The 12,271-nt window shown below is 37.6% G+C and overlaps 1 long non-coding RNA gene across 1 annotated transcript in view; it reads left to right on the top strand.

Moving 5' to 3' along the window:
- Nucleotides 1–429: 429 nt before the first annotated feature.
- Nucleotides 430–12,271, top strand: part of LOC107180427 — a 32,045-nt gene continuing 20,203 nt past the window's right edge. The window contains exon 1 of the long non-coding RNA XR_001511213.1: nucleotides 430–456. This is a non-coding gene — a long non-coding RNA (uncharacterized LOC107180427). The remainder of the gene's footprint in view (nucleotides 457–12,271) is intronic.

Raw genomic sequence — 12,271 nt, 5'->3', positions numbered from 1 at the left:
TAGAGGAGATAAGTAAGTATAACTAATAGAGCAAGGACCTCATGAAGGCAGAGTGCAGCTGAGGAATGAGTTTGAGGAAGGACTTATTACACTGTAATGGAAGGAAAGAATAAACAAAAATATGAACAATTTTAAAGGTGCAGTGGCAAGAAGCTGAGAGAATTCCAGCAAAGTGGTTTCCATTTCTTAACATGAACAAATATAGTAATCAATATTTATTGATTATATTTTATATCTCAACCAGGGTGGTCAGAGGTCATCTAACACTCAGAATTTCCTGTGACATTGATAATATCCTCCCAGTTTGCAGGTACAAAAACAATGCCTCAGAGAAGACAGTTTGTCCGGCATCACATAACCAGCAAGTGTCAGAGTCAAAGACATGATCCAGAATCTCCATATTATGTGTTTCTTTGCAGTCCCTCCAGTAAAGTAGAAGAAGCAATTCTCTTCTGTGTGAGTAAGGGCGGGGAGGGGGGAGGGGGGAGGAGGAAGGGGGGAGGTGGAGACAAAAGTTTGAAATGACTAAAAAAGGATCACAATTGCCACGAACTTCTCCTGTTCTGACTAGAGGGCTGCTGGAGAGTGCTAAAATAAGGAGAAATAAATTGTGTTACCAGTCCTTTAGAAATCTCAGTTTGCTCAACAGCTCCATCAAGTGTGGACATGGAAAAAGTAGGCAGTTGAACTGATCTCAGATAGAAATTTTTCCAGGTAGATGGTGTTTCAGTCAGCTCAGGCTGCCATAACAAAATGTCATAGCCTGGTTTGACCCAACAGAAATTTATCTTTTCACTGTTCTATAGGTTGGAAATCTGAGATTAGGGTGCCAGCATGAGAAGATTTTGGTGAAAGCTCTCTTTCTGGATGGCTGACAGCTGGCCACTCTCTCTCTGTGTCTTCACATTGTGGAGAGAGAGCAAGTTCTCTGGTATCTCTTCATAAGGATAGTAATCCCATCATGGGGCCCCACCCTTACGACTCCATCTAAACCTCATTACCTTCCAAATGCCCCACCTCCAAATACCATCACATTGGGAGTTAAGGCTTCAAAATATGGATTTTAGGGGGATCAGGTGGGAGGGGGACACAATACAGTTCATAGCAGATGGAAAAAATGGAAGATAATTAAATATGTGATTTAAAAAATGTTCAAGACCTGAACCGGAAAAATCTAAAATGAAGGGTAAAGGCAGTGAATACCAGTTGGGCTTACTGTGGAGAAATAGTGGTAGAACCCAGGTGATAGAACATATGTAACGGAAACAATTCAGCTCAAATAAGACAGAAGGAAGACGGGATGATTGAATTGACTTTTCAATTCTTAATATCTTCCATATTGAGTTTTAGTTAATATATAAAAATAAATAAGGGTCTGTAGGCTTATTTTCTACAAGCAGAAGAGAACAAGAGAGATTTGAGTGCTCTGCAAACACACCTGAGGAGAAACTGGAGGGTCAGAAGGAAGCTGGCAGCTTCAAAGAATGAATAGCCAATGGACTTTCCAGGAAAGAAGAAAAGGTGAACAAATTTGCTAAAAGAGATCTTCCTGGGCACCCCAGTAAAATCCTTCCCTGTGGCTAGTAAGGGAGAAACACAGGAGACTATTTAGGAAAAAAGTCATGGAGTGCCTGAGTGGCTCAGTCAGTTAAGTGTTGGACTCTTAGTTTTGGTTCAAGTCATGGTCTCATGGCTCCACATCAGGCCTGTGCTGACAGTGCAAAGGCTGCTTGGGATTCTTTCTCTGCCCCTCCTCTGTGTTCTTTCTCTCTGTCTCTGTCTCTCTCTCTCTCTCTTTCTCTGTCTCCCTTTCTCTCAAAACAGATAAATAAAATTTTTTAAAAAATCCAATTCCTACTCTATGTAAGATATACTCACTGCACAAAAATAATCTATCTCACCAGATAATGAGGTCTAACTCTTTCAATAAATAATTGAAACACTTTTTTTAAAGGAATAAGAATTCAGAAATCAATGAAGAAAATTTGATAAACATTAAGATATCATTATAAATAGTATATTAAATGACAACTTTTATTTTTGTCTGATCCCATTATCTTTCACCAAATGGAGCTCAGAGAGTGCGGTCTTCTGTCTGTTGCTCTATGAATTATATTCACCGTGGAAATGGATTTTCAGGAAAGGGATAAAATTAGGCATTCAATCACTTAATGGACATTTTTAACCATCAAAATACAATTTTGTCCAATAAGCTATTTTTTTGAGATTAAGAATACAAAACTATCAACTTTCAAGGATCTCAAAAATTGAACTGAGCACTAAAATGTGATTAGGTGCTGGTTATGTCAAACGTATCATTGAATGCTTTAGCCGTTTTCAATATGTGGTCTGCAGACCCTAAGGGTCCCCAAGACCCTTTCAGTGGGTCCAATCGAGGTCACAGCCATTTCAATAACAAGACTAAGAGCTTATTTACCATTTTCACTGTGTTGACCTTTGTACTGAGTGTGCAGAACAGTGAGGGATCTAACAGCTGGCAATTTAGAAGGAATCAAGGCAGTGGTACCAAGCTGTATAATGGTCATTTTGTTCAATGCCAATACATCCACTTTCATTTAAAAATATCCTCACAGAAGCACAAAAAATTATTATTATTAAATCTAAACTTCTGAGTACATAATACTCTGTGAGACCAAATGGGAAGTACACATAAAGCATTTCTGTTGTACAGCAAAGTATGATGGTTGTCATGAGGAAAACATTTGTGCCACTGTTTGAGTTCTGAGCTGAACTATACCATGTTCAGGAAACATCACTTCTTCTGAAAAGAGTAACTGGAAATCTAACATCAATACTTAAACTTGGATATATGGCTAACATTTCCTCAAAAATGGTCAAAGTGAGCCTGTCACATAAAACAACTGACGGTATTCATTGCCAATAACACAGTTTAAGCTTCAAGCGAAAGCTTCAATTAGCTTGCCAACTTTCCAATATACAGACTTTTCTGATGAATTTGGGAGTAGTATCAGTGAAATTTCATGACATAGTATAATGAAATTCATCCACATTTGGAAGATCTGCACAATTCATAATATTTTCCAAATGCCCCATGCATCATTACAGAATCATGCATGGGTAAAAACTGCATTTAAGTTACATAATAGACCAATGGGTACACCAATGGATCTCAATGTAATGAAAAGTTTATTGATATAGTTTCAGATTCCACATTACAGTTAACCTTGAAGTAATTACTCCTTACTGAGTTTAGGTATAGTCTCAAAGAAAACTATTCAAAATTATTTATAAAGTCTCCTCCCTTTTCAGCTACCTATATATGTGCAGACCTGTATTTTCTTCATTTTCTTCAACCAGAGCAACACATTACAAATGATAGAATGCAGAAATGGATATGACAACCCAACTGTCCTCTATTAGGCCAGTATTAGAGAGATTTGCAAAATGTAAAACACTGCCACTCTTTCCACTAAATTTTTACCTGGGAAATACAGTTATTTCATTAAAATATATTATTTATGTTAATATGCAATGAGATTTTTTTAAGGAGGTTATTTTTATTGTTGTTTTAAAATTTAAATATATGTAGTAGGGTCTATATGGATGCCTAATAGTCAAAGGAGTGACTGTATTGCATATTATTTTTTGAGAACAACCAATGTGCACCTTTATTTTTTTTCTTGCTTTCCTCGTATCAAAGTGACTGGAGGTCTAGGAAAATGCATTTCCAAGAATCCCCTGAAATCAGATTTCTGGGTTAGAGTTTACTAAGCAGAGGTCACAAAGTTTGAAAGAAGTAGAAATCATTATTTTTTGTCCAGTAAGGAGACTTCATGGGCTCCAATGGAAGTGATTCTTTGTAGCTTCTTCAGAGCCTTGGTAAGTGATTTATCTGGTGCAGTGGTGAGCTGAGATCATTAGTGGGAGATCCCTGTGATTCCTGGACCTTCCTAATCCTTTCATGGTTAGTGATAAAACTGAGTAAGTGAGTGTTTCCCATAATCACTGCTCCTCCAAGCCCTCCTACATTTTTTTTTTCAGAGAGAGAGAGACTGAGACAGTGAGAGCAATGGAGGGGCAGAGAGGGAGAAAGAGGGAATCCTAAACAGGCTCCACGCTGTCAGCACACAGTCCAAAGCAGGGCTTGATCTTACGACCATGAGATCATGACCTAAGCCAAAATCAATAGCTAGATGCTCAAATGCCTGAGCCACCCAGGTGCCCCACTATGTATTTTTAAGTCACTAGTTCACTGTATTAAATTTATTCCTTTCTGAAACACCATCATCATTTATTTTTCTGACTGAACCTTGACTCATACCAGGAAATTGCTTAAGTCAATCCTGAAAATGTGAGATTTGGCAACGCTTCTTGTTTTAGCCTAAACTTTTTCAATGAAAATTTGATCAGCTGTTATCACACTGAGAAAAATACTTAAACCGGTTTTATAGCAAAAGAAATGAGAGAACACATTGATTTTTTGAGGAAGAACATAAAAATCCATGATACTCTATAGCATAATTATGTGGAGCTAATACTTCCTTTTTTACCAAAGTATAGTTGGCACACAATGTTAAATCGGTTCCATGTGTACAACATAGTGATTCAACAAGTCTCTACAATACGCTATGTTCATAAATGTTGCTACCATCTGTCACCACACAACACAACTACAATACTATTAACTAGATTCCCTACATTGAGCTTTTTGTCCCTGTGACATATTCATTCCATAACTGGAAGTTTATCTCTCCCACTCCCCTGCACCCATTTTACTCATCTCCCCACTCCCCTCTCTTCTGGCAACCATCAGTTTGTTCTCTGTATTTATGGTTTGTTTCTGCTTTTTGTTTGTTTATTTGCTTTGTTTTTTTTAGATTTCACATTTAAGTGAAATCATGGTATTTGTCTTTCTCTGTCTGACTTACTTCATTTATTATAATATCTAGGTCCATCTATGCTATTGCAAATGGCAAGATCTCATTTTTTTTAATGACTGGGTAATATTCTAGTGTGTGTGTGTGTGTGTGTGTGTGTGTGTGTGTGTGTGTGTGTATCACATCTTCTTTCTCCATTCACCTATCAATGAACACTTGGGTTGTTTCTATATATTGGCTGTTGTAAATAATGCTGCAATAAACATGTTTTATTGTTCTGTTTCTTTTCTGAGCCAGTCCACTTTATGGTTTGGTTCTCCACTGTGGACTGAGTCATCCAGCAATGGTTCCCAGATGACCCACTTGCCCCTTCCTGCTGGATTTCATCTTTCTGTAGCAGAAACACCTCCTTGCCTTCCAACCACACATTCTCATCTTGTCTCTCAAAATAAAAGAATATTCATTTTTAGCTAGAAAAACTGCTGAAAGTTTTGGTTTCCCAGCCTTCCTTGTCTCTAAGTACTGGTAAGTAAAATCTGTAGAAATTTCTGTGTAAATAAAGGTGTTATGTGGAACTTCCAGAAATCTTTAAGGAAAAAGGAAATATGCTCTTCTTCCTCCCTTTCTCCATACTGCCTCTGGAATGCAGTAATAATGCAGATTCGATGTGCTGCTGTAGCAACTGCATCCAAGTGCAAGGATAAGGGCTATACCCTCAGGGTAGCAGGATAGACATGTAGGAGCACAGGTCCCTGATGACCATGGAGTCCACACACCTGCTTAGACCGCCTTCCTCTAGAATTCTTTATGTGTGAAGTAAACAAATTTCCCATCATATTTCAGCTATCTTCTTTCAAGTTTTCTGCCACACAGAACCTTATCCAGTCCTGACCAAACCCAGTACTAGCCTGTAATCTTCAAATTATAAATAACACAGGGCTGTGCTACACAAAAAACTTTCCATAGAAACTTGGCAGTAATGGATGGGGATGTATGGAATGGAAATGAAACACTACATACAGTGGAAGACATCGCCATTTCTAGACATTTGTTATCACTACTCTGCTGCAGAAATATTCATCATTGTCCATAACTAACCATAAATCCCCTGCTTCCCATCACTTTTTGAGGTTTTCATCCCTTTTAGTTCAACTTGTCTCTTAAATGACCTCTTCTTGTTCACTCCCAGTAGGTCAAAATTCCTCTCATTTATATTGTCAACAGTTCATGTCTGTCTTTCTCTCGCCTACTGAATCCAAACCACATGCATAGCATCACATTTCTAAGTAAAAATGTGGTAAGAGTCTATCTTCGTGTCTTTTCATCAGCAAAAGAACTATCTACCCCAGAGATAACCTCAGCAATTCCATTAGAAAGAAGCAGCGGCCACAATTAGTTTCTAATCATATTTTTTTCTTACTCTGTAATTACTTAGGAAGCAGCAAAAATATAACTGTGAAGATTTAATGAAATCGGAAATTCCCCCCAACAGATTTTAGCAGTTTCTTTGTATCATGAAAAATGCCCGGAAAGGCAGAAGCCCAGACACTGCTGATGCTCCTGTGACTGATGGAAAAGCAGAAGCCATTTCTTTTAACAGAGATACACCTCCAGCAATATGTCATCCTCCCAGCTTCCAGCCGGCTCTTGCTGATGCATGCAGACATTGCCACCCTAAGCCTGTCCTTGCTTACTACATCTGTTATGTGATTTTTCTCTCAAACTGTCATAGGATGTAGCTTCTCTCTTAAACACAGCATACAATGTTTGCACTTTTACTCATTTCCTGTCCCATAGTTTTCAAGTCACACACATTCTCTAAGAACTTCATTATATAATGCACAGCCTCTTGAACCCCAATTACTGGAATTATTCTTCAACTCTCATACGGAAGATGAAATCAATGCCCCAGCTTGACAATTTCCTTACCTTTTCATCTCCATTGTTTTTCATCTCCACTCTACCTCTGATACAATAAGTATATTTGAATTTGTCACCATCTAAAACTTCACCTCTTAAATCTTAAACTCTAATATTCTATCGCTAACAATTTTTAAAACAATTCCAGTTTTTTCTCCCTCAGTCTCATCACAACTACTTTGTTTAAGTTTTTATTTGTTCATTTTAAGTCATCTCTACACCTAACATGGGGTTCGAACTCACAAGCCCAAGACCAAGAGTCACATGTTCTACCAAATGAGCCAGCCAGGTGCCCCTTATCACAACTATATTTTAAGCCTTCTAAGAGAATTTTAGGAAGAGAAGGCAGAGCAAAAGGTTCTTTGCCCCTCTCCTTCTTAGAAACTATCCAAAAATAACAAAGAAAACAGCCAAAAGACCACTTCATTTTCAATAAACAGTAATGAAAGTCCATACCCCTGGATGAAAACAAATAAAGAAAAGCTCCAAACTGCAATGAAAATTAGTCCAAGGAGGGCGCCTGCGTGGCTCAGTTAAATGACTCACTCTTGGTTTTGGCTCAGGTCATGAACTCCCGGTTTGTGGGTTCCAGCACAGAGCCCGCTTGACAGTCTCTCTTTTTCTCCCTCTGCCCCTCCCCCCACTGTGTGAGCTTGCTGTCTCACTCTTTCTCTCAAAATACATAAGTAAACTTAATTTAAAATATAAACAAAAATTAGACCAAAGCATTGAAAGTTTGGACAATATCTCTCCAAAATCCAGGCAGCGTACTCAGCCTTGAGTTCATCCTCTGGGGGCAAAAAATGGCCTCCTTGTTAAAACAGCAAGGTTCCAGTGGGCGATGGTCAGTAGGAGCTTTGTTTCGAACAAGTGTCCAGGAAGATGGAACTGAAAGAGGAAATATATAGAAAAGCTGTCTTTGCATTAGGAGTAACAGCATAGAGAATAAAATATGGGTAATACACAACCCTAAAGCTTCTGATCTTGGACAGCTGGAAAGGAAAAAAAGATCTTCTATGTGGGCCCGTGTGGACAAACACACAGATGCACGCACATGCATCTACACACACACACACACACACACACACACACACACACACCATACCATACTAAAACAGAAATATATTAGATTTCCCAGAGCCCCAGGGGACCTTCTTACTACCTTAGAACACAGGAGACTGAGAAAACATTTGGAAAAGGCTGTTCGAATTTCAATAAACTGCAAGCCCACCCTCCTCTCTGATGCCTCTTCCAACTCTTCAGAACTGTTTGTCTTTCCAGAATAAACAATACTAAGAACAATAAGGGTGGGAAAAAAAAGAACTAAGAGAAGGAGGAAGATGTGGAGAGGAACACACTAACAAAATACAGATAAAAATCACTTGTCAAAAACTAAATATAGACAACAAGATAGGTGATTATTATTTACAGTCTTGGCTCTCTGCACCAGACTCTAGACTATTGTTCTTTGCATTCACCACACCTAGCAGAGTGGCTTGCACATAATAAATATTTCATCCACATTTGATGAGTAAATAAGCAATGTTCTGAGGCAGAATCTCAGATATTATTGGTCTCCATATGAAAATGATTTGCAGTAATTGGGCCTTCCTGGGTTTCCTGAAATGAAACAAATATATGTAGTTTTTGTACTAAGTTTAATCAAGGCAGGTCCTTTTGAAAAATCTAATTAAATTAAACAAATATTTGCTGAGTCCTTACTATGTACAGATTGTTCTGCCAGTTTCCACCATGGATTTAAAAATGAGACCTTGAGTAGTTAAATATCTACTATTTAATTAATTAGAATATTAATTTTAAAAAGTAAGGTTTTTAATTCATCCAGGGAAGGGAAAATGCAATTTCCTTCCCACCACCCCATTCCAGAATCTATTCTAACAGTAAAACCATTGCTACCATTCCAATATAGTAGTAGATTGAATAGGTAGATAATTCAAACTATTCTAAATACTGAAAGTGAACTGGATTTCTTTACATTTAATAATATATGGTCACAGTTAATGGAACCTCATGCATTTATTTACTCATTCAGTAAAGTATTTGTGAAATGCCTTCTATCAGGAAGATGCTACAGTATATTAGGCAGTTTGAGAGTTCCTAAATCTTACTATATTCAAAGCATAGGTGACATTTGATTGTGATGCATTTTTATTTCTCTTTGTAAACAAAAGGATTTTCATTCACAGTTTCGTATCATATAAAAGAAAAAGAAAGGGTGAGACTCTGGTTTTTAGTTCCACGTGTAAGGAACTTGGAAGTTTCCATGCCATCCTAACAAGTGAAACTATGAACAGAGTGAAAAATTAACAACTGTTCTTGGATCTATGAGAGAGATGAGGACACAGGGCAAATCAATGCACCCAAGACTGAAGAGACAAAAGTCAAATAAAGGGAACCGAGGCAGAAGCCCAAGAGCTGAAACACCTATGGGAACAAGTGCGGGGGCAGGATCCCTGCACATTAATTAACAAATTGCTGGAGACTCAGTAGGAACAATTGTGAGAGTTAAAAACGCCAGGTAGACACAGTCATAGGGAGCCCCACAATTTTGTGACATTTATCTCCAGGAGCTCAACCAGGTTCCCATAGTAAATATCAGAGAAAAATCCCCTTGGGTTTCCAGCAGAGGGCAGGGATAGGGAACCATCTTGCATTCTGTTCTCCTTAACAAGGCTGCACTCAGGGGAAACTAGTTAATCAGTGCCTAACCTGATGGGACATTATCAGAGTCTAACTGGTCTAGGAGAGGAAAATACCCAACTCCAGCCCACTCTAGCCATCCTGTCCCACCTAAGAGAGGAAGGAAAAAAAACAGAAATTCTTGTGAAGTTCACAGTCTAGAGGCACAGTCTCAATAAAAACTGAGGTGTAGTCACAGGACTAGAGAAATATTCCTCTCCTCTCACACCTCAACACTACATTCCTAGCATCCTGTTTACAGCAGTTCCTTATACCCAGTACACCATGACCAGTTGTCAAGAAAAAAATTACAAAGCATACAAAAAGGCGAAAAGAACAATTTGAAGAGACGAAGCAAACATCAGAGCCAGACATGGCAGTGTGTTGAAATTATCAGACTGGGAATTTAAAACAATTAGGATTAATATGCAAAGGTCTCTAATGACCTTTGAATACCATTCATAATGACCTTATGAATAAAATAGACATCATGTAAGAAGAGATGGGCAATGTAAGAAGCAAGATGGAAATCCTACAAAATAGCCAAAAAGAAATGCTAGAGATTAAAAACACTGTAATAGAAATGAAGAATGCCTTCAATGGACTTATAAGTTGACTGGACACAGATGAAGACAAATCTCTGAGCTTGAGGATATCTCAGTACAAACCTTCAAAACTGAAAAGCAAAAAGAAGGTTTTCTGAAGAAAACAGAACAGAATATCCAAGGCCGTGGGACAGCTACAAAAGGTTTAATATACATATAATGGGAACATCAAAAGGAGAAGAAAGACAGAAAGAAACAGGAAAAAACCTCAAACAATAATGACTGACAATTCCCCAAATTAAAGTCAGACACCTACCCACAAACTGAGAAAGCTCAGAGAACACAAGTAGGATAAAAACCTACACCTGGAGGTGTCTGGGTGGCTCAGTCTGTGGAGTTTCTGACTCTTGATTTAGGCTCAGGTCATGATCTCACTGTTTGTGAGATCAAGCCCAATGTTGGGTTCTGCACTGTTAGTGCATAGCCTGCTTGGGATTCTCTCTCCCTCTCTCTCTGCCCCTTCCTGGCTCATACATGCACATGCATATGTGTGTGCACTCTCTCTCTCAAAATAAATAAATAAACTTAAAAAAAACCCTACACCTAGGCATATCATTTTAAACTACAAAAACTCAAAGATAAGGAAAAAATTTTGAAAGAAATCAGAGAATAAGACTTTACCTATAGAAGAAAAAAGACAAGAATTACATCCAACATGCAAGAAGAAAGTGGAGTGAAATAAAATGTTGATAGAAAAAAGCCACCAACCTAGAATTCTATACCCTGCAAAATTATTCTTCAAGAATGAAGGATAGAGACTTTCTCAAATAAACAAAAATTGAGGGAATTTGTTGCCAGCAGATCTGCCTTGCAAGAAATGCCAAAAAAAAAAAAAAATTCTTTGGAGAGTAGGAAAATAATATGGGTCAGAAACTCATCTACATAAAGAAAGGAAGAGCATTGAAGAAGGAATAAGTGAAGGCAAACACAAAAATTATTTCTCTTGGGAGTCTGGGTGACCCAGTTCATTAAGTGTCCAACTGTTTGTGAATTCAAGACCTGCATTGGGCTCTGCACTGGGTGTGAAGCCTACTTAAAAAAATTATTTCTGTTATTCTTTTTTTTTTTAATTTTTTTTTAACATTTATTTATTTTTGAGACAGAGAGAGACAGAGCATGAACGGGGGAGGGTCAGAGAGAGAGGGAGACACAGAATCTGAAACAGGCTCCAGGCTCTGAGCTGTCAGCACAGAGCCCGATGCAGGGCTTGAACTCACGGACCTTGAGATCATGACCTGAGCCGAAGTCAGACGCTTAACCGACTGAGACACCCAGGCACCCCATGTTATTCTTAATTAATCTAAAAGGTAACAGTTTGTTCAAAATAATAGCAACAATGTATCAAGGACATGTGCTTATGTATATATCTTATGTACATACACATTTAAGATGTTTATGTGTAAGAGAAGTGAATAGCGGCAATGATGCAAGGGACAGGAGGGAAAAATCAGGAATTGTTTTATTATATGGTATTCACATTAGCTATGAAGTGATCTAGTGTTACTTAAAAGTAGGCTAGGATTCATTACAAATGTATATTGAGAACTCTAGGGCAACGATTAAAAATTTTTTAAAGAGGTATAACTGATAGGCTAAAAAGGAGAGAAAATGGACTTTCATAGAATGCTCAGTTAAGACCACAAAAGGCAGAAAAAGAGTTGAAGACAAAAATAAGAACAAATAATAAGGGCAACGTGTTGCAAACAAATACAAAACAGTAACAAAAAGCAATAGATATTAATCAAACTATATCAGGTAAAAAGTCATGCTTACATTGCTAGGGTTTTGTTTATTAAGAAAAAGTCAAGGAATAGCTAAAAATAACATGTGTCCATATATTTACCATATAATCTCCTTCTTCCTTTTGAGTGCTAGAAAAATGGGTTTTATGAAAAAGAATATAAAGAAAAAAAGACCTTTTTAAAAATCAGTTTTAGTAAAAAATAAAAAAAAATAAAAAAAAAAAACTCTAGTCCTTTTGATTATTCAGAATCCCCTGAAGTATGTTCCTTAGAAAACTTCTTCCTGGACATAAAGGGTGGTTCATGAGAAAGGACTTATATGTCAAATCAGTTTGGGATTTGTTGCAATCTATAAACTCTTTACAATACAGATGAGCAGATCAAAGAGTCTGAAAAGTCCCACAGTACAGAAAGTTCATTTAGCCAAATATTTCCCAAATTTTGG

This window comes from Panthera tigris, chromosome F3 (assembly GCF_018350195.1).
Source record: "Panthera tigris isolate Pti1 chromosome F3, P.tigris_Pti1_mat1.1, whole genome shotgun sequence".
Lineage (NCBI taxonomy): Eukaryota > Metazoa > Chordata > Mammalia > Carnivora > Felidae > Panthera > Panthera tigris.
The sequence above is the reverse complement of the archived record's forward strand: the minus strand, read 5'-3'. Positions and strand labels throughout refer to the sequence as shown.